We start from the raw sequence: 24260 nt of genomic DNA on the forward strand, positions 1-24260 counted from the left end.
AAATTAGAATTTTCACAACAGCAAACAGCACTTTGGTAATAGTATCATTGTTTTCCAATTGTAATTTTTTGTGGCGGAACTATTTTCCCCTTTGGTACCAAATTGTTGATTTTAAAATAACCTTCTGTTTACGGAAAGCATATGGGAAAAGCCATCTTCCATTACAGTTTAACTCTGTAAAGTACACCAAAAACCACTTTTCTAATCAATTTCTGTTTGACTTTAAACAAGGAAAAAATGGAGATGAGTGTAAACAAAAATCTATTAGTTAGTGTTAGTATTGCCTTTTTATAGCTCTAAGCATTTCCCTGTGTATAAACATAAGAAAGAAAATTAACATTTTAAATAGATTTATACATTGGGTTATATTTAATAACTAACCAGCATAAAAATTTTGAATCTTACAATAATAATAATTTTAAAAAATTGTAGATGTTCCTTCAGCCATGAAACAGTTGGCTATTTGTTGAAGCTCAAGCTGCAATACCCAGATGCTTCCACTAGAGGGGTGAATTGTTCCTAATGAGGAGGATCTTGCCATTTGGGGAGGGGTACAGAGAGGAATGATACTGCAGACTCCGAAATATACTTGGACTGACTTTTACCATAAAATTCATATTCAGTGAATCTGGCTGTAGGACAGAGAGTACTAAGCGGTTTTAAATAGGAAATCCAAATGGAAATATAATCTATTGTTACATGAGATTATTTCAGCTGTGGATGGGAAGAATTTGACCATTACCCTGAACATTTAGCAAGGGCTAGTAACTTGACTACATGTTGGCAGAACTTACTGGGAACGCTGTGGTAAATCTGAATATCCTAAGAAGTCTCACTGAGAACCTCAAAACATTGATGGTTTCTACAATTCTCTTGTAGCAAAACAGTCCTTAGAATTTTTACACAAACATGATTAATTAGAACAATAGACATGGGCGTAAATATTGTAAGATTCTGTGCTTTGTTTATGAGAGGAAAGGGAGTGCACTACTCAAGAGTTTCTTTTGCTGTGGAGTTTCTATCCTTGTACTATTGTGTTCTCCTGTGACTCTGAAATATTGGAATGAAGTAGGCAAAATATTGAAGGAATAAAAGGGCCATAAGCCAAAGGGTTGGCCAAAAATATCTATGAATGCATCCTCCCAACTATTATTCAAAGAGAAAAAGTCAACATCTAGTTTCTGATGTTCTACAAAAACAAAAAAGCTTTATAGAAAGAATTTCGAAGTAATTCCAGTCCAGGTTCTCATGGCTTTATGTGCCCAGAATCTAGATATCATTTTGAGATGCTGCTGATGAAAGAGATGCAAGGCAATAAAAAATGAACAGAAAGGAGGCAGTTCAAAGGAGGCATATAATTAAACAAAAAAAAATCAGTTCAAGTATTAGAGATTGTTCTCTAGTATTTTGGAAACTTCACAAGTTTTCCTAAGGATCATTTCTTAAGGAGACATCACATAAAATCCTGTCTTCTATAGCATATTGTGGTATGGGTTCATATGTGATACCTTAAGAACTACCTATTGAGATAGGTAGTGCTTAGGATAGCATTTGCAGTTGTGGTGTGCACACACACACAGCGGCATTCTTCATTATTCACAGTTCCTGTACTTGTAAATTTGCTGACACGGTGACATTTATTTACTTTGTTTTTATTTTCACTGGATTCAAAAGGCAGAGAGAAATCTCCTATATGCTGATTTACTCCGCAAATGCCTGCAAGAGTCAGGGCTGTTGAAACCCTCCTGGCAGAAACCGGAAACCTAGAACTCCCAGCACTTGAACCATCATCTGCTGCATTCCTGAAAGTCCAGTAACAATAAGCCGGATCAAAAGTAGTTGCCGCAAGTGGAACCAGGCACTTCAGGTTATGGTGTGGGAATACCAAGCATCGGCCACTGCCCCTAAGCTTTATTTGAAATCTCTCTCTCTATGCTGAAGGGAGGTATGAGTCATTTGCAGGCCTGTGTGGAGTGGGGAAAACTTGTCTCTTGACAAGCAGGTTCCCTACTGAGGTGGACCACATCTCTCCTCTGCCCTCACAGTCTCCTGAATGTGAGCAGGCACCAAGCAAGGGGCTGGGTGTCCATGGCTACCAAGCCAGAGCAAGGGTGGAGTCACTTGTTGTCTGCTGGAACCGGAAGGTCTTTTCCTCCCTCACGGGACATCAGAACTCTAGACTGTCTGGCCTTTGGACTCCAGGACTTAATGCCAGCAACCACTTGGGTTTGCGGGCATTTGGCCTTTGAGCTTCCCAGGTTCTGAGTGTTTTGAACTTGAACAGAGCCATGCTTTTGGCTTTCCTGGGTCTCCAGCATTTAGAACAACCTAGCATGGGACTTCTCATTCTGTATCATGTGAGCCAATTCCCCTAATCAATTTCTTCTCATATCTGCATATACATATGTCCTAATGGGTTTGTCTCTCCAGAGAACACTTACTAATAGAAGAGTCAACGATAATATTAAATAAGGTAACTTAAAACATTATATATTGATCGTTGATAAAACTTATCAGAGGCTCACAGTAACCTAACCTTGCATTTCCCTTAAGAACAATAGTTCAGTTCAGCCATTCTTAATACAGTGTTTGCAGAGACTTTATGAAACATAACTATCATGAATAACAAGAAACACGTATGTGTGTGCTAAGTGCTGGGAGGAGGGAGAACAGAAAAAAAAAACGAGAATATTACAGTGTCTTTTATTTTGGGATATTCATCTCTGCTGACAAAGACAAAGGCATTTATTTTAATTCTTCCATTAAACTCAAATTCAATTGAAGTGGATCAAATAATGCATAATTGCATGAGGGAAATAAAACAGCCCCGTATAAAGGCTGGTTTGAAACCATTACTAGCAGTTCAGTGTCTGTCTCAGAGCTGGTGCTAAAGGAATCCCCTTAAATAGGAGCCATGAAATGTCAGTGCAGAGAAGAAAGCAGCAACACACATGCAATTAAGTATATAAATGTGGTATAATATGGATGCACCTGCTGGTAGGACAGGTTCTAACTCCAGCCTGCTACAGCCACCCTTCCAGCTGTGATAGTGACTACAAAGGTGATCATGAATGATGTACATAAAACTTTTAGCCTCAGTTTCTCCATCTGAAAAAAAATGGAAACAAGACCTATAGTTGTAGTTTGTGAAGTTTATGATTTCTATTATGCATCAAGTATGATGATTATCTTACCAAGAACAATTATTCTTTCTTTTTCTAATGTAATTTTTTTCATTTTTACATTGGGAGAAAAGTAAGAGTATTATTCAAGCCATCAATAACTTACATTTTTAAACATTTGTTTATTTGAAAGGCAGAGAGATGGTTAGACCAGTTTGAAGCTGGGAGCCTGGAAGTTATCTGTGTCTCATATGTGGTCAACAGGAAGTGACGACCTGTTATCAATTCCCAATCACCTGAGCCATCATCTACTGCCTCCCAGACTGTATGTTACCAGAAGATTGGAGTCAGAAGCTGAGACTCAGCCCCAATCTCTTGGATATCATGTCTTGTTAAAAATTTTTTTTCTGTGAAAAGCAGCATAACACATACACATACAGATCTTCCATCTGCTGTGTTTTACCCACCCTCCTCAAATGCCCGAAAATCTGGGACTGGCCAGCCTGAACCCAGGAGCCCAGCTCTGAGTTTCCCATAAGGGAGGAACCCAAGTACTTGGGTAAACTTTCATTGCCTTCCCAATCACATCAACAGGAAACTGGTTTGGAAGCAGAGCTAGCAGCACTGAACTAGCTCTCTGACATGGGATGTTCCAAGTGACAGTTTAACCATCTGTACCACAATGTCCTCCCACCCCCAAAATAATGTCTTAATCTCTACATCAGATGCCTGCCCCAATAACTTCTTATTCAGTTTCTGCCATTCATGGTGTTCAGGCTGGCTCTTACCATCTTCTTGGTTCTTAGCAGTCCTCTACCATCCTGTCATTTTTTCAATTCCTGTACCTACTTCTAACAGTACACATATGAATACCCATCTTCAATTTTCTCATGCTTCTACCTTTTTCTTTCTCTGTTCCTATCTGCACATAGCCTAGGTACCTACCACCCAGTCATGCATTCAAGTGCTAAGCACTAATGTGATGGTATTAGGTAACGGGGCCTTTGAAAGGTGCTATGTTTCATGAGGGTGGAGCTGTCATCCACAAGATTAGTGCCCTTTAAAAGAGACACAGAAAGCTTGGGAGTCCACTTCCTGCCATATGGGGATTTAAGGAGGGATCATCAGCTTGCAACCTGGAAGGTGGTTGTTCCTATAACCTGACCATGCTGGCACCCTGATTTTGACTTGTAGCTTCCAGAAATGTGAGAAATAAATAACTGCTGTTTATAAGCCACCCAATCTACAGTAGGTAGCTATAGCAGCCTCACTAAAACACCTACCTTGGAGAGAATAAAGACTTTTCAGAAAAGAATTTCCTAGATTTCCTTATCTCATGTGACACAAATCGTTGTGTCCACTCCTATCTTTAGGTATGTACCTTTTATTAGGTTCTTGCCGATTTACAGGATGTCATACTAAATGCTTGGAGTGTTTATATTATTTAGTCTACACAACAGCCCTTTGAAGTAGTTACATCCTTTGGAATGTCAGTGTTCCGTGTGGAGGAAGACATTGGGTCTCACTGGGAGCAGAAGGAGGAAGAGCTCTGATAAATGCTGAGTGCTGTGGGCTCAGCAGTGGGCTTTGGTGATTCTCTTGTCACATGATTGTCATTTCTCCTCTTCCCAATGTTTTAGTCTTCTATCCAAATTCTCCTTTCTCTGCTTGCTCCTTCAATGTTGGCATTCTGCAGCATTTCACACTAGTCCTATCCATTTCCATTCTACAGTTTCTCCAAGGTTGATGGTACCCTTATGACATTACTCCTTTATGTGAAAGAGGTTTCCATTACTTCATCTTTGGACCTTACTTATTTTCCTCTTTTAGTAGTTCCATATGAATTACCCATAGACTTATAGCATTCAACATATCCAAAACCGCATTTAGTGTTTCATTTTATAAACAGTCCTTTCCCTTGGTGACTATCACCTCAAGGGGTAGCACAGCCATCAACTGACTCAATCATCAATGCCAGACGCCTGGACTCATTCTCAAATTCTACCCTTCCCATTACCTTCTGTATCAATCTCTGAAAAATTTCTGTTGATTTGACCCATGCAATCTTTCTGAGATCTGCCCTTTCTTTGCTATTTTCTCTACCATTAACTTAGTTAAGATTCACATCATTTCTTACTTGGATTACTGCCATAAGCTTCTAATGGGTCTCCTAGCTTTTTATCTTGATTCCTGAAATCCATTCACCCCACTACTGTCAAATGTGAATCTTCCTGAAACAGAAATCTGATCATATCACTGCTCTGCTTAGCTTCCCACAATGCATCTTTGTTGCTCTTGCAAAAGGGAGAATCTCTTTGGTTTAGCTCACAAGGTTCTTCATGATCTGTCCCTTGCCTCTTGCTCTTCCTGTCTTTTTTCTCATTATTTGCCCCTTATATTTGCATATTCATTATAGTTGTATTTAACTGCTTTTAGCACCTTAAACATGATAGCATGCCATTTCTTGCTTCCAACATTTTGTACTTATAATTCCTCTTTTTGGAGCCTTCTACCATCTTGTCTAAATACCCTCTTATTTTTAAAAAGTCAACTCAAATACCTCTGCCTCCAAACTTTCCTTGAACAAAGCCTTTTACAATCTTGATTAAGCATTTCCTTAGTATTTCATTCTTAATTTTCTCATAGCACAAGACACATGACTTTGAAATGGAATGCTTACTTCTCTGTTGCTGTCTCCTTTGGGGTTTACTCAGAAGCAGATCTCGACATAAGAATTCAAGTGCAAATAGGTGATTATGGAGTGAAGTTCAGGGAATTCTGGTAGGGGGATGTAGAAATGAGTAAAAGGGGAGAAGAAAACAAGTAACATGTTCCCCATCATACAAGTTACTGCTATTGGTGACTGGAACATACATGTGATGAGGAACTCTGGGAATCGAACTTAAACATGTGCCTTGAAATTGTTCCAATTCTAGAGTAAGGAAATTGGGTTATTTATACACAAATGCCCCTTGGTCATTGGTTAAGAGGTTACTGGTAATGTGAGTAGAGTATTGGTGATTAGAGCACTTCCAGGTGATATTTACACGGCCCTTAGCCAAAGATTAAGATGCTGCGAGTTGAAGTCGGGCTGCTATGCCTCTTTAAATATAAGACTTGAGAGCATGTGGATAAATTATCAATTGAGAGCAAAAGCAACCATCTCATCCTGTTGTACACTAATCTATTTGAGAATGTGGGTCAAATAGCTGGATATGTTATAGCATTAAGCTTCCCCCATATCACACATGTAGTAAAGCCTAAGCGAAGAGTTTTAAGAGTCTTGCCTGTTTTCAAAATTTTTATTTGCTTTTATTTCATTTGGAAGGCAGAGAAAAAAAGAGAAAGCTCTTTTATCCTCTGGTTCACTCCCTAAATGCCAGCAACAGCTGGTACTGGACCAAGCTGAAACCAGGAGCCTAGAACTCCTTTTAGGTTTCCTTGTGTGAGTAGTAAGGACCAAAGGACATGATCCATCATCTGCCACCTCCCAGGATGGACATTAGCAGGAAGCTGCATCAGAAACATTGGAACCAGAACTCAAACCAGGCACTCTGATATTGGATGTGTGCATCCCAAGTGATAACCACTGTGCCAACACCTCCCCTATTCCAAAATCGTAACTTCCTTCTCCACACCAGAGAGCTACTTATCCTTACACCAATTATGAGAAAAGATGAAAATGAGGAGTGTAAACATGAGCTAACAATATAAAACAGGTACAATGGATGCTTGAGGGATGCTGAAATGTGCTTAGAAAATTTAAATTCAACTTAATTATATACAGAGAACTATGTTCTTTTCCTGTGGCAAATAAGACTCCCTCATCTCGAAGTCATCTGCATGTTTGCATTTGTATGCATAGACATACAAATGTATGTGTGAGGGAGTGTGTGTATCCTGGCAGAGTAGGCAGATGTGCCACTTGAAGAAAATTTTTTAAGAGTGCCTACCCTACCAACCCAATTTCTTTTACCTTTTGTCACCTTCATCTGGTCCATAAACAGTTTTCTGAGATGAAAATTTTTATTAGAATAAATTATAGTGAAAAGAGCTATCAGTAGAGTGGCAAATACTATGTCTCACTTTGCAGCAAAAGTAGCTGTTTGACTTGGGATGAGTATTGATTTTTCTGGTCTCACTTTCCCTACCTGTGGGATGGGGTGGTGCTGAAGGAACTCTTGTTATCTGAGGAGTTCTAAATTCCCTTTCAGATTCCTAACCATCATGCCATGACTTTAGAACAATTTTAAGTCAGACAGTTTCAAATGATTGTCTTTACTGTCTTTTTCTCCAAATTAGTTTTGTTACAGTTTGGTATTTACTTTATAAAAGAATCCTTGCATTTTCTTTTTTGATGATAGAAAGTAACTCATTGATATTCCAAACAGGGCATTTGCTAAGCCTTTATTTCACAATATGACCCTTTGCACATTAATAGTCAGAAAACTAAGACTTAAATAAATAGAAATTACTGTTTGTCCCAAGGATTAAAGGAGAACAAGTTTGTTATTGTCAAATAGTTTCCACAAAGAATATTAGAAGGCCATGCATAAGCTTTGTAATAGAACAGAACAAATTCAATTTTCAGAGTTAAGGTCTCAGAAGAAAAAGAAGTATTATATATAAACAATATAAATGAAAAATGTGCGTAATTATGTCTATATAGTCCATCAAGTAGTTAAATAAAAGAATACATGCACACACATATACACTCATCAAGATAAATATTTGTCAGCCCAAGTATGGTTTGTCTGGATTGTTTCAGACCATAGAATGCAAATAAGCATCCAAGGAACCCCAAAAATGATCTTGATTATTGCTTTATTTGTCTGATGTTAGCTGCCCCTCCATGAAGTTCTTCTATGAAAAATTTAAATAAATTTTAATTTGTCAGAAATATTGAAGTTCAAAAATAAAAACAATAAAATCTGACTCAGGAAAAGGCACAAATGCAATCAGAAATATTGAAATTTCAGTTGGAGAAATCCCCTTTTTTCCATTTTATTTATGATCTTTTCATCTAATTCCTTTATTAGAGATGTTAAGTTTTCTCTCATGAAAGAACAGATCCCATGCAAGAGAAACCTCCCCAATTATTTCCCCCTTGGTCTTCCTTTCTCAGAAGCGCTCATTAACTATGTTGTTGTCATCATGGGAGTCCCAGCAGGAGGCTGAAGTGCAGATTTGAGCATGAAAAACCATGTGTTAGGGTTCCTTTGACAACTCAGAGTCCTGATTGGGGAAAAGGGAGATTGGGAGGCATAAAAATGGCAGTTTTAGGCACTAATTTCTGCCTTAGACTGCAGAATTCTTTTTAAGTCTTGAAAGAGAGGCAAATGCCTCAGGCAATCTTTTTGTATTTTGCATCCTCTATGGGAAGACCCCTTCCATCCTATTTATGATCTCCATTCTCTTAGGCAAAATTATGCATAAATCAAGGCTAAGCTTCTGGGGTCACTTCCTATAGGAGGCATTACCCTACATCTCTTCAATCTTGTTACTACAATAAGTCTGTTTTTCGCTTGATAACTTCCTATCCTTCTTCATAACACTGATCATATTAATAATTGACTCAGTGTCTTAATTGTTCCAAAATGAAAGAAACTATTAACTTCTTCCTTAGTATATCTTTAATATGCAACATGGTGCTAAATTATGTTGTTGAAAAATTGAATGGTTCAATCTCTTGTCCAAAGAAGAAAGCCTATTAGGTGAACATTCAGTTAATCTTCAAACATTACAAAAATAAACTTCTAGACAGGCTTTGCCAACTTTCAGTACTTAATGGTATTAGCAAAGAAAGCAAACTATAAAACAAAGTCATAAGAAAATACATTTTAAAATGTTTTCATTGAACAAAATTAAGAAATATGGTAATACCAAATGCCAGCTTGATTACACATCAACAGGATTTTATACACATTGCTCATATATATATACTGGAAAACAAATTGGTATTATTTGTTATGACTCATTTGTTTCACTTTTCAATGTAAACTCAGGAGAAAAACATTGACATGTACCACAGACGATGCGTATAAGAATGTCCAAAAGAATGACTTCATAAAAGTAAAAGACTAGAAACAACCAAATTCTCACTAGCAAAAAAGGATAACTTGTTGTATATTGATATAATTAAATATTAACAACAACCTAACATCAGCTACACACAAAAACATGAATAAATCCCAATAATGAGATACTAAGAAAAAAATACTAGAAGATAATGTGCTAAACAATATCCTTTATTGCAATATAGGTAAAAACTAAAAGTAAACAACAGATATTTGAGACAGAGATGCATATGTTATAATTTTATTATTTTTAAAAATTTTATGTCGCTTTCTGCTGGTTCACTCCCCTAATGCCTGTAATGGCTCATGTAAAACCAGTCCAGGTAAAAACCAGTCCAGGTCTGTAATGTGTGTGTCAGGTGCCTAATTACTTCAGCCACCACTGAAGCCTTCCAAGATCTGCATTAGGAGGAAGCAAGAGTCAGCAGTCAGGAGCCAGAGCTGGGTATCAAACTCAAGTATTTTAGTATGGGCTGCTGGTATCTTAAACAGTATCTTTACCACTAAGCTGAATGCCTACTCCTATAATACAGTTTTAAGGAACAAATGGATAAGTAAAAGATCCATAATAGTCTTTCCCTCAGAGAATAGGGTAAAGCATTTTTTGGGGATGTAAAATTAATTCTTAGACGGATTCACATTAAAGGTTTCCACTTTAATGCCACTAAAATTGGATGAATGCATGAATATGAATAGATGACTAAATTAACAAAAACAAGCAAATGTATAAATAAAATTAGAAATAAGTACTGGGCATATGCTAATTGTTATTAACCATAATGAACCAAATTTGGTTAAAATGATTTTATGCACCTGAGTCCATTAAAAATACATTAGCATTCATGAAGATTTTGTTCTTTTTTAAAAATTTAAGTTGCTAAGACTTGATTATTCTGGTGAAGATTGATACTAAATACCAGTCTGGTGCCAAGGAATCATCATTTTTAATTAATTTATTTTAAATTATATTTAATATATATAAACTTCATGTGTTTCATTTATACAGATTTAGGAACATATTGATACTTTCCACCCCATCCTCCCTCCCGCCCATGCTCCCACTTCTGCCTCCTCCCTCTCCAATTCCCACTCTTAAGTTTTATAAAGATCTATTTTCACTTTACTTCACACTCAAAAGATTAACCCAACACTAAATAAACAGATCAACAAATAATGTGAAGAAAAATCACTGTTTCTCAATAGTAGAGACAATTGCTTTAAATGATCATCAAATCTCAATTTCAATTTCACTCCAGTCCATTACATTTCAGGTATTCTGTTAGTTACCAGATAACATATGGTCTCTGTCTTTTTGGTACTGACTTATGTCAATTAGCATAATGGTTTCCAGTTGTATCCGTTTTGTTGCTAAAACAGGATTTCATTTTTTTTCTTTTTACTACTGAATAGAATTCCACAATGTATATATGCCATAATTTCTTTATCCAGTCATCAGTTGATGGACATCTGGGCTAATTCCATATCTTACCTATTTTGAATTGAGCTGCAATGAAGATGGGGTTACAGTTCACTCTTTTGTCTGCTGATTTCATTTTGTTTGGGTAAATTTCCAGGAGTAGGATGGCTGGATCATATGGTAGATCTATTTTCAGCTTTCTGAGGTATCTCCCTACTGTCTTCCACAATGGCTGCCCCAGTTTACATTCCTACTAACAGTGAATTAGTGTACATTTTTGACCACATCCTCACCAGCAGTTATTGTTTGATTTCTGTATGACAGCCATTATAACTGGAGTGAGGTGAAACCTCATTGTAGTTTTGATTTGCATTTCCCTGATGGCTAGAGATCCTGAGCATTTTTTCATGTGTCTGTTAGCCATTTGTATTTCCTCCTAACAAAATACCTATTCAAGTCCTTTGCCACTTCTTAAATGGATTGTTTGTTTTGTTGTAGTTGAGTTTTTTGAGGTGTTTATAGATTCTGAATATTAATTCTTTATCAGTTGCATAGTTGGCAAATATTTTATCCCATTCTGTTGGTTGCCTCTTCACATTGCTTAGTGTTTCTTTTGCAGTGCAGAAGCTTCTGAGCTTGATGTAATCCCATTTGTCAACTCTGTTTTTGATTGCCTGTGTTTCTGGGGTCTTTTACAAGATTTAGGTCCTTGATTCATTTTGAGTGGATTTTTGTGTAAGGTAGGGGTCTTGCTTCATACTTCTGAATGCAGAGATCCAGTTTTCCCAGCACCATTTGTTGAAGAAACTGTCCTTGCTTCAGAGATTGATTTTAGTTCCTTTGTCAAAGATAAGTTGGTTGTAGATGCATGTTATGACTTCTGGAGTTTCTATTCTGTTCCAATGGACTACATGTCTATTTTTTTTTCCATTACAAGGATGTTTTGATTATACTGCCCTGAAGTGAATCTTGAAATATGGTGCTCTGATGCCTCCGGCTTTGTTTTTGTTGTATAAGATTGCTTTAGCTGGGTCTGTGCTGTGACACAGCAGGTTATAGCCCTGGCCTGAAAAGCCCACATCCCATAAGGGCACTCGTTCAAGTCCTGGTTGCACAGCTTCTGATCCAGCTCCCTGCTAATGATCTGGGGAAAGCAGCAGAAAATGGCCCAAGTATTTGGGCCCCTATACCCTCATGGGAGACAAAGAAGAAGCTCCTGGCTTTGGATTGGCTCAACTTCGGCCATTGCAGTCATTTGGGGAATGAACCAGCCTATGAAAGATCTCTCTCTGTCTCTTCTTCTCTCTGTAACTCTGCCTCTCAAATAAATAAATAGAATTAAAAAAAAATACTTGTTTAGCTATTCGGGGTATCTTGTGTTTCCTAATGAATTTTAGCATTGTTTTTTCTATATCTGAGAATACTATCCTTGATATTTTGATTAAGATCACGTTAAACATATAAATTTCTTTCAATTATATGGGCATTTTGATGATAGTAATTCTTGCAATCCGTGAACATGTAAGAATTTTCCATTTGTATATCTTCTATTTATTTCTTTAATATTTTGTAATTTTCTTCATAGAGATATTTGACTTCCTTTGTTAAATTTATTCAAAGGTATTTTAATTTTTTGTAGCTATTGAATGGGATTGACTTTAGAAGTTCTTTCTCAGTCATGACATTGTGTATACAAAGGTTATTCTATTTTGTGTATTAATTTTATGTCCTGCTACTTTACCAAAGTCTTCTGTAAGTTCCAATGGTCTCTTAGGGGAGTCTTTTGGCTCCCCTATATGTAGAATCGTATCATCTGCAAATAGGGATAATCTGACTTCCTCCTTCCCTATTTGTAGCCCTTTGTTTTTATTTTCTTGCCTAATGATTCTGGCTAAAAACTTCCAGGACTATATTGGATAGCAATGGTGAGAGGGGCCGTCCATGTCTGATTCCACATCTTAGTGGAAATGTTTCCAATTTTCCCCATTCAATAAGATGCCGGCTGTGTGTCTGTCATAAATTATATTGATTATGATGAGAAATATACCATATTTACTTAAGGTTTTCATCATGAAAGGATGTTGTATTTTATCAAAGGCTTTCTCTGCATCTACTGAAATAATCATATTTTTTTTTACTTTAGTTTGTTAAGGTGATGTATTACATTTATTGATTTGCAAATATTGAACCATTCCTGCATACCAGGGATAAATCCCACTTCTTCCAGGTAAATGGTCTTTCTGATGAATTGTTGGATTCAATTAGCTAGTATTTTGTTGAAGATTTGCATCTATGTTCTTCAGGGATATTGGTCTATAGTTCTCTTTCTCTGTTGTTTCTTTTTATGGCTTAGGAAGTAAGGTGAGGCTGGCTTCATGGAAAAGTTTGGAGGGTTTCTTCCTTTTCAGTTGTTTTGAATGACTTGAGAAGAATTGGGATTAGTTTTTATTTAAATGTGTGTTGGAATTCAGCTGTGAAGTCATCTGGTCCTGGGCTTTTCTTTTTTGGGAGTGTATTTACAATCTCCATCTTGGTTATTGGTCTGCTTAGGTTTTCTATGTCTTCATGACTCAACTTTGGTAGATTGTATGTGTCCAGGAATCTACCCATTTCTTCTAACTTGTTTTCTAATTTGTTGGCATATATTTCTTTGTAGTAATTCCCAATGATTCTTTTTATTTTTTTGTTTTGTTGTTGCATTTCCTTTTTCATCTCTGAATCTATTGATTTGGGTCTTCTCTCTCTTTTTTTGTTAGTTGGGCCAATGGTGTATCAGTTTTGTTTATTTTTTCAAAAAAATAGGTCTTAATTTCACTGATCTATTGTCTTGATTTTTTGGTTTCAATTTTGATTATTTCTTCTCTAATTTTAATTAATTCTTCCCCCTACTAATTTTGGGTTTGATTTGTTGTTTTTCTGGGTCCTTGGGATACATTAGTAGCTCATGTATTTGGTGCCTTTCTGATTTCTTGATTTATTGCTGTAAACTTCCCTCTTAACACTGCTTTACTATATCCTATAAGTTTGGATATGTTGTATTGTCATTCTCACTGTCATTCCAGAAGTTTTTTAATTTTTCTTTTGATTTCTTCTATGATCCACTGTCCAGAAGCACGTTGTTCAGTCTCCATATATTTGCATATGTTCTCAAGATTGGGTTGTTAATTTCCAGTTTCCATCCATTGTGGACAGTAAAGATTCATGGCATGATTTTTGACTTTTTTTTAAGTTGCTGAGGCTCACTTTAGGGCCTAGCATATGGTCTATTTTAGAGAAAGTTTCATGCAGTGATGAAAAGAATGTGTATTTTGAAAATGTGGGATGAAAGGTTCTGTAGAGATCCGTTAGGTCCATTTAGTCCATAATGCCCATTAGGTCTGTTGCTTCTTTGTTGATTTCCTGTCTAGTTGATCTGTTCATTGCTGAAAGTGGGATGTAGAAGTCCCTCATTACTATTGTATTGGGTTCTATGTCTCTATTTAGATTCATTAACATTTCTTTTAAATAATGAGATGCCTTGGAATTGGTTGCAAATATTTTTATTGCAGTCATATCTTCCTGTTGAATTGATCTCTTAATATTACATAATGCCCTTGTCTCTTTTGTTTTTAAAATATTATTTTGTTTATTTGAAAGGCAGAGTTAAAGAGAGGCAGAGGCACAGAGAGACAGATTTTTTCCATCCTCTTATGCTCTCTCCAAATAACCACAACAGCCAGAGCCATGCCAATCCAAAGTCAGGATCCAGAAGCTTCTTCGGGGTCAACCACATGGTTTCAGAGGCCCAAGGACTTGGGCTGTCTTCTACTGCTTTCCCAGGCCATAGCAGAGAGCTGGATCAGAAGTGGAGCAGCTGGGACTTGAACCCATATGGGATACTGGGACTACAGGCAACGGTTATTCCACAGCGCCTGCCCTTCTTTGTCTCTTTTAACAGTTTTTGTGTGGAAGTCTGTTCAGTCTAATATTAGGATTGCTATACCTGCTTGTTTCTGCTTTCAGTTAGCATAGAATATCTTTTTCCATCTTTCGACTTTGATTCTGCAGGTATATTTGTTGGAGAAATTAATTTTTTTGAAGGCAATAAATAGATGGGTCCCTTTTTCTTAATCTATTCAGTCAGTCTGTATCTTTTAACTGGAGGATTTAGGCCATTTATTTTCAAGGTTACTATGATAAGTAACAACTTGGCCCTGTCATTTTTCCATAAATATTCTTATTATTTCTTTGGATTTCATTTTTACTTTTACTAGATTTTCTACCTTCACTTTTTCATAATGACTGCTTTCTTTGCTTCTGTGTGTAGCACATCCTTAAGTATCCTTTGTAAGGCTGGACAAATGGTGGCAAATTTTTTTCAACTTCTCCTTGTTAGGGAAGTTTCTTTATTTCACTTTCATTCATAAATGAAATTTTTGTAGAGTATAGTATTCTGGTTTGACAGATTTTTTTCTCTTAAGGTTTAGACTATTTCCTGTCATTCTCTCCTAGCCTGTAGGGTTTCTGATAAGTCAGCTGTGAGTCTAATCTCACCTCAGTCTTCAAAACTGGTGATTTTTCCAGCTCTCAGCCATTGGGGTTATATTTTGAGTCTGTGTTTATGCTGCACATCCATACTTTCCGCACTGATTCACAGTATTTGTCTTCATTCCATATTTTTCACTGTGGTTTTCTCTCTGATTTTCCCCTGAGAATATACTTCCTACACTATTTAATTTTAACTGTTTACTCCTACCCTAGAGCAGTATTTATCCCTACCTATTTACTCCTACCCTATTTACCCCTACTATTTACCCCTACCCTAGAGCCATTCCCTATTCTGCCATCTTAGAATAATCATCTTTAATATAAGCAGACAAATTCTTGAAACAAGGTATTTTCTTGATTTATATTATTCATCTGTTCATTCATTCACTCATTTAACTTCATTTTAGAAATACTTAGTGAGCATCTATTATTAACCTACAGCTAAATTCAGTGTATCAAGAAAATTGTAAACCTCATTCCTAAAGTATGACTTAAAGCTCAATTCTGTAATGGGAGTAAAATAATAATTGTTACTATCATAAATACTTCAGAATAAGTAAATCATAAATATTTCAGTCTAAGTAAAGCATATCTATTGTCAAGAAATTCTGAATGTTTCCAAATTGTAAACTCAGAGATTAAAATTAGTCTTTGTTTTCTGGGGAAACTTTTCTGACAAAGAGATGTTTGAATTGAGACCTAAATGATGGCTAAAAATATCTAGATGAAATGGAAAATATTACAGTAATAAACAGTGTTAGAACAGCTAGAAATGAGAGAATGATCAATTAGAGGAAAGGAAAATAGGTTTCCATGGCTTGAAACAAGGGATGAAATTGATGAGGTAGGCAGAGGAAGACAGCCCTGGCATTTATGTTCTCAAATCTGGCCCATAATCTAGGAGAAATGCAATTCCATTGAGGTTTTACAGCAAGATTATGGTAGGAATGCATTTCCCCTGTCAAAGGTCACACTTTCTGCTGCAGGGGGAGGATGTTGATGAGGGGGAGGGATAGAGGCAGAGAGACTGATTCAGAGACTATTCCAATGTTTCATGGAATCCATGTTGGATACTTGGACCCAGGCTTTTGTGGTGAAACTAGAAAAAGAGTAATGCTCTAGAGACACATTAAAGGAAGGTGCTGTGGACTGGATAATTACATCCCAACCAAATTCATGTGTTGAAATGCTAACCTCCAAATGGAAGTGGAGCCTTTGGGAAGTAATTAGGTCATTATGTTGGAGCCTTCATGAGCAGAATCCATGCCCTTGTAGAAGAGGCTAGCTCCCTAGCCCCTTCAAGTGTGTCAGGGCTCTTATCAGACACTGAAATGACTGGTGTCTTGATAGAAGTCTTTCCAGCCTCCAGAACTGTAATTAAGTTCTATGTTTATAAGTCACCAGTCTAGAAGTTTCTATTATTACAGCCTGCATGGATTAAGATGGAAGAGATATATAGCAGCTGGGGTTGTGGTGCAGTGAGTTAACCTCTCCTTGTGATGCTGACATACATACTAGAGCACTGCTTCAGGTCTCAACTGTTTCACTTCCAACCCAGATCCCTGCTAACGTGCCTGACAAAGCAAAGGAAGATGGCCCAAGTACTCGTGCCCCTGCCATGCATGTGGAGACAAAGATGGAGTTCCTGGCTTCTGGTTTTACCTGGCCCTTCCTAATCATTAAACTATTTGGGGAGTGAACCAGTAATGGAAGTTCTCAATCTCTCTCCCTCTCCCTCTCCCTCTCCCTCCCTCCCTCTCTCTCTCTCTCTCTGTCTCTGTCTCTGTCTCTCTCTCTCTCTCTCTCTTTCTCATTCTACTTTTCAAATAAATAAAATGCATCTTAAAAAACAATGGAAGTTTATATATAAACTTGATTTCTAATTAAAATTTTTCTTTTGTGCTCCATTGTCTTAGTTTAATATGAATAAACATTAATTTGTCATGCCTTAGGTTCACTGGGTTTCCTCAGTTCCAGTGTATTACTCAGGATAATTAATTGTAGCTTCTATGACAAAGAGCTCCCCAAATCATTGTTTTAAAATACTGAAAGTTACATACATTGCTCATGCAAACTTCCGTGCAGATGTTCTTGGTTAGTAGCTTCTCATAGCTATTGCCCTCTATGCAATGACTCAGGAATTCCAGGTTTGCCATGATGTTAGCTGTTCATCACATTTTGTGAAGAGGGGGAGAGAGGGAGGAAGAAGGGGAGGAGGAGAGAGAGAGATTAAAAATGTGGGAGGTACACTTCACTTAACTATGTCAGGCAAAGGGCTGGCACTGTGGCTTAGCGGGTAAAGCTGCCGCCTGCAGTGTCAGCATCCCATATGGACGCCAGTTCAATCTGGCTGCTCCACTTCTGATCCAGCTTTCTCTCTGCTCTGGCCTGGGAGAGCAGTGGAAGATGGCCCAAGTCCTTGGGCCCCTGCACTCACATGGGAGACTTGGAGAAAGCTCCTGGCTCCTGGTTTCGATTGGCACAGCTCCGGCTATTGCGGCCAATTGGGGAGTGAACCATCAGAGGGAAGACCTCTTTCTCTCTCTGCCTCTCCTTCTCTCTCCATGAAACTGTGACTTTCAAGTAAAATAAATTAAAAAAAAAAAAACTATGTCAGTCAAAAAGAGGGAACCTCTTTCATTTCTATTCCATTGTTCAGAGCTAAGCAATTGCTCTCTTAAATGGAAGGGTGCTGGGAAAAATAGCTTGCATGTATGCATTCTCTCACACTGAGGACTGGAAACTTACCAACTTTGTTAGATACTTAAAATGTTATCCTTGTCTTTTTCTTTCTATTCTCTTCTAGTGGAACCTCATTTGAATGTATATGAGTATTTTTAAGCCATTCTTTGATATTTGATGCCTTCCTTATACTAGATTGTAGGTAAGTTTTTCCAACCTTTTCCAGTTTACTAATTGTCTTTTCATGTGTGACTAATACTATGTTTAATGCCTTTATTGAGTTTTTTCAATTTCAAATACTTTAATATTTATTTTGAAACTTTCTATTAGCTTATTTTTCAATTTTGATTTTGTTTGACAGTTTAATTTTTCCATGATGTTTCAATTCTACTTTTTTTACTCTTTAAAACTATATCTTCAAATTTTGCGTCTGAAAATTTCAATAGCAGAAGTCCCTGGGAAGTTTAATTCTACTTTTTGTTGATTATTCTGACTTTCACACTAATGAATTATTTCCTTCTCTGTTATTAATTTTAGATTTTGAATTCCTGTTCAAATGATAGGGTTTATTGTTATAACTTCTACAATGCTTATACCAGGTTGCATTTATCCAAAGAATTTCTAGATCTGCTTGTTCCTAGAACTCCAGGACTCTACCAACTTGAAGTGATTTTGAATTATTTTTAGCTTGTAGGTTGTCAAATCAGACACACAGTGTAAATATTCCAAACACATTTGAGGAATAGCTTGGTCTTTACAAATTCTTGAAGAAGCTTTTGTTTTTATCTAAGTCTGAACTAAAACACGTTTCCTTTGTATTTGTCATTGCTGTCAGATTTCTACATTTTCACAGTCGTTTCCTTCCAAGTCATTTCCTTGGGTGCACCTGATGTCATTAAAACACAAGTCTCTGGGTTACAGGGAACTGATACATATAGTCAGGGTATGTCTGACTTAATCAATCCCTTGTTTCCAGCTCTATCCTCTTAGAGTCATGTCTTTGTAGTTGGACTCTCAGCTATATATTTTAAAAGATGATTATTGCATCATAGTTCAATATATCAGGATATTTCATAGTGGAAAAGCTTTTATACTATCCAGTTAACCACGTTTTCATATAGGTAAACTTCATAATTGATCTAATATGGAAAGCAAGCTTAAACACCTGCAGCCTCACTTAGATATCTCACTTCTATATTTATAATTTTCTCCATTGTTTTGAAACCATTGATTAGAGCTTCCCATTTCATTTTCATCACGGTCATCTCAAATTCAGTGTTTGAGATAATATTCATCATCTTCCTCCGTTCCCATTTTGATTCTCCTATGTTGGTTTACTGCCTGATTCCTAAACATTATTCTCATATCCAGTTCCACTACTCAAATTCACTTCTGCCACAACTTTTAGTCGACCTAGGCTAAAACATGTGCTGCCAGAAATATAAGTCATACAAGTCACTGGAAATCAGACTTAATAATATTCCAAGACTTAAGGTCAAGGGATTATTCTTGGGGAAGGGTATTAAGGACACTTCTACCTTGTAAGCTAGCTCAAAATGTTGAGTTCTATTTTCTCTAGTATTCTTTGGGAATACTAGAGGGGTGGTTAAGGGAAGGAAAGCAGGAAAATCAGGGCAGCAGGTAGGGATGAGGTTGACCCTAACAGTATTCTCAGATTTGAGCATCTGCCAAGGAAATTTCATGATTTACTTCTGAACCTACCTCAACAAGAGTGAGAAATAGGGTTCTTGTATCTTTAGAAGGAATTCAGTCACAGACCTATTTATGGCCCTCACAGATGTTCTCTTTCAGGACGGAATAGTAGGAATTAGCTACATATCACTCCAGTGCACTTCACAAGGAAAATTGTAACATAAATAGATAACACAAACAAATGTTGTAATAATATACCAGGATTGAGATTTAGTCAACTGGTCTCTGAGAACACAGAATATTCATACATTTTATCTATTTCAAGGTACAGTATGAAGAATTATATTACATGCATATGAAGAAACTTGGTTTGAGATTCCTCATGTAGAGATGATTTGAAAGACTATGCAATGTAGAGTTTTCCTGAAACAATAGTATTAGTATATCCATGGTTATTCTATAGAAAAAAAAATGAACAAAAGCTTTATAGCTTAACTCAGCAAAGTTATTTTTCATTCAGTCAAAATCTAGTGCAAGTCTGGCAACTTTTTAGAATATCTTTTCATAATTCAATTATTTTAGTTAACTCTCTCAAGGATGTTACACACTATTATAATTATATATACATAAGCTAGAATTAAATTTATATTCACAAATTAAGACTTAACTGTCTCTTAGGGCCTCCACTGAAGAAAAACTGTCCTTGCATTAGCCATCTAGGCAGAGACGTGTTCTATGAACCTAGGCCTTTAACATCTGGAATATATAACTTACACAGTGAACATGATAGAGGAGGTGATAGAGTAGAGACATTGGCCTGCTCTTTTCTATTTCTGATCAGAAGTACATTTTATACCTAAACATACTCACTGGCCAGACCTAGTCCCATGACTTCACTCAACTGCACACTGAGAATTAGAATGGGAAGAGAACCAGATAACTAGTAATGTTGATCTGAATAAATTATGGAGATAGATGAAAAATTCCTTGTTTTGATGTGTGACTTGAGGAAAAAAATGGAACAATTTTCCAAGGAATTATGAAAATTCTTTTTAAGAAGTGATAATTTTCCTACCAACATAATTAAATTAACTTGATATGTTATCCCTCTTAGTATTTTTTGTTTGTTCTACTTAATACTTTTGGTTGAATACTGTAATCAATACACAATTCTTCTTAAGTGCTGAAACTTAACTGAAAAGTGATCACTGTTAAATATAAGAGTGGGAATAAGAGAGGGAAGATATGTGCAATTTGGGACATGCTCAAGCTGACTTACCTCGAACGGTAGAGTTAGAAACATACCAGGGGATTCCAATTCAATCCCATCAAGGTGGCATGTACCAATGCCATCTCACTAGTCCAAGTGATCAATTTCTGTTCACAATTGATCATAATGATAGGACTAAGAACCAAAGGGATCACATAAACAAGACTAGTGTCTGCAAATACTAGCTGATAGAATCAAAAAGGGAGAGAATGATCCAACATGGGAAGTGAGATACACAGCAGACCCATAGAATGGTAGATGTCCTAAACAGCACTCTGGCCTCAGAATCAGCCCTTAAGGCATGCGGATCCGGCTGAAATGCCCATGAGAGTATTTCAGGCATGGAAAGCCAAGACACTCTGGGGAAAAAAAAAAAAAAAAAAAAACCTAAATGAAAGATCTCTGTGAGTGAGATCCCAGTGGAAAGAACGGGTCATCAAAGAAGGAGGTACCTTTCTCTGAAGGGAGGAGAGAACTTCCACTTTGACCATGGCCTTGTCTAAATATGATCAGAGTTGGTGAACTCAGGGGGCTTCCATAGCCTTGGCAGCTCATGACAAGAGTCTAGGGTGATTACTGAGGCCATAAACAAGAGTGTCAATTTGTTAAGTCAACAACAGGAGTCACTGTGCACTTACTCCTCATGTAGGATCTTTGTCCTTAGTGTGCTGTACATTGAGATTTAATGCTATAACTAGTACTCAAACAGTATTTTTCACTTTATGTTTCTCTTTATGTTTCTGTGTGGGAGCAAACTGTTGAAATCTTAATGTATGCTAAACTGATCTTCTGTAAATAAAGAGAATCGAAAATGAATCTTGATGTGAATGGAAGGGGAGAGGGAGTGGGAAAGGGGAGGGTTGCGGGTGGGAGTGACGTTAAGGGGGGGGAAGCCATTGTAATCCATAAGCTGTACTTTGGAAATTTATATTCATTAAATAAAAGTTAAAAAAAAGAATCTGATTTGATATTATGGGGAAAAATATGGACAATAATAAAAACTTTCTTAATCTTAAAAAAAAAAAAAGAAATGATAATTTTCCTACCAACATAATTAAATCATTCTTAGGATTTGGGTTATATATTGGGGATAGATATTAATATTGAAAGCTTAAAGATACTTTGTGAAATCAAGTTTTTAGATATGTCTGTAAAAACATCAGTTTAAAAATACATCCTTGTGGAGTAATTAATCAATGTAATCAATGGCTATAAAGTTTTGGTTAGGTAAGATGAATAAGTTCTGGAGATCCACTGTACTACATTGTATCCATGGTCAACAATGTTAAATTGTGTACTTCAGACCTGAAGAGGGTAGATTTCATATTAAAAGTTTTTGTCACGATAAAATAAAGGAAAAAGTAATGGCAAAATATATGCTAAAATATTCTTAGTGGTTATCCCTTCAGAGATAAATGTTATTTATTTTTCTTTTTGTGCCTCTCCATTTTCTAGATCTTCAACAAGGAACACACATTAATATACATATGCTGCAATCTGACAGCAATGCATATGCATTTCTATAATGTGTATGTGTAACTTTTACAAGTACACATGTATACACATGATGAATACAAATATCAGCACACACAATTTAATACAAATATTTTGAAAGTTGGCTTTATCTTAAATCTTTAAATGTTAAACTGACATTTATGCAATAGAGTATACAAATACTGTAATATTTAAAGTGAAATACCTTCATATTTTACCAGTCCATGTGAAAATTACATTTTTAAAACATAGAAAGTTTATAATTATGTCAATATGCCCCAAATTATAAAATGACTACATGACAAAGTCAAATGAAAATATCTATTAGAAATCTGCCCTTTCTGTTATATATGTATATAGAGTATGTGGGTATATGTAAATACTTTTTTGAAAAATTTATTTTATTTATTTGAAAGTTATTTATATATATATATATATATATATGAGAGAGAGAGAGAGAGAGAGAGAGAGGTCTTCCTCCTGATTCACTCCTCAGAGGACTGCGACCACCAGAGCTGAGCTGTTCTAAAGCCAGGAGCCAGGAGCATCTTCTGGGTCTTCCATGTAGGTGCAGGGCCCAAGGACTTGGGCCATCTTCTATTGCTTTTCCAGGCCATAACAGAGAGTTGGGTTGGAAGTGGAGTAGTCGGTTCTTGAACAGGCACTGGTTCTTGAACAGGCACCCATATCAGATGCCGGCACTGCAAGCTGGGGCTTTAACCCATTGCACCACAGTGCTAGCCTGTAAATAATTATTTTTTTAAATTAAAATCTTCTCAGGGATCCAATGAGAGGAAGATGAAGCAATAGGACCCTCCAGAGATTGTCCACAAAAAAATCATCAATTTGAATAACTAACATGTTCAAAAATACCGTTATAAGAGCTAAAGAAATCAGGTCAGAGATCATAGTAACTGGCTATAACATAATAATAAATAATTAATTGAAGAAGATAGCTGAGACAGTTTTATATTATTCATGCCACAGCTTCTGCAACTACAGAGATACTGTCAGTTTGGTGAAAGGAAACATGGGACTATAGGACTACATTGTGACTCCAGTACCACTTATGCCACAGTGAAACTCAGCACTGAGCACCTCAGAGGTTCTGACTCTTGGGATGAGCCTGTAGGGCCTGTAGGCCCTCCCTGGTGCCAGACAGGAATCTATAGACCCTGTGAGGAAGACCTGACTTACCACCATGGGCAACTGCAGGGAACTTGGGTTCTGGATAATCCACAGTGGCACGCAGGCCTCAAGCGCTATGGGTGTTACATATATATCCCTGAGCTGAGACAGCCTTCACAGCCATGGGCTGCCTGGCAGGCACAATGACAGCCTCAAAGTGCATGGGGTTCCAGCCTGGGCTGTCAAGACTGTGATGCCCTGATCTCATCTGGACAAGTTCATTATTAAAGAACATTCTGGCTCACATTCAGAAATCTACCAACAACAGATGCTGGAGAGGATGTGGGGAAAAAGGGACACTAACCCACTGTTGGTGGGAATGCAAACTGGTGAAGCCACTATGGAAGGCAGTCTGGAGATTCCTCAGAAACTTGAATATAACCCTAACATAAAACCCAGCCATCCCACTCCTTGGAATTTACCCAAAGGAAATGAAATTGCCAAACAAACAAGCTGTCTCACCTTAATGTTTATTGCAGCTCAATTCACAATAGCTAAGACCTGGAACCAACCCAAATGACCATCAACAGTAGACTGGATAAAGAAATTATGAGCCGGTGCCATGGCTCACTAGGCTAATCCTCCGCCTTGTGGCACCGGAACACCAGGTTCTAGTCCCGGTCGGGGCGCTGGATTCTGTCCCGGTTGCCCCTCTTCCAGGCCAGCTCTCTGCTGTGGCCAGGGAGTGCAGTGGAGGATGGCCCAAGTACCTGGGCCTTGCACCCCATGGGAGACCAGGATAAGTACCTGGCTCCTGCCATCAGATCAGTGCGGTGCGCCGGCCGCAGCGTTCCAGCCGCGGCGGCCACTGGAGGGTGAACCAACGGCAA

General features: G+C 37.2%; 1 long non-coding RNA gene across 24 annotated transcripts in view; it reads left to right on the plus strand.

The window, feature by feature from the left end:
- LOC149127696 (uncharacterized) overlaps nt 1-24260 on the plus strand; it is a 190314-nt gene that overhangs the window by 16539 nt on the left and 149515 nt on the right. For 15 of the 24 annotated variants that reach the window (XR_016229811.1, XR_016229812.1, XR_016229813.1 and 12 more), the window contains one exon: nt 17950-18027. The exons of 6 other annotated variants lie outside the window; for them this stretch is intronic. This is a non-coding gene — a long non-coding RNA (uncharacterized LOC149127696). Of the gene's footprint in view, nt 1-1674; nt 2396-3315; nt 6388-16701; nt 16903-17949; nt 18028-24260 lie in introns of those variants that run through there. 3 more of the 24 variants (XR_016229805.1, XR_016229807.1, XR_016229791.1) reach the window with 3 other exon arrangements.

This window comes from Oryctolagus cuniculus, chromosome 2 (assembly GCF_051225735.1).
Source record: "Oryctolagus cuniculus isolate XC-2025 breed Fujian yellow rabbit chromosome 2, ASM5122573v1, whole genome shotgun sequence".
NCBI lineage: Eukaryota > Metazoa > Chordata > Mammalia > Lagomorpha > Leporidae > Oryctolagus > Oryctolagus cuniculus.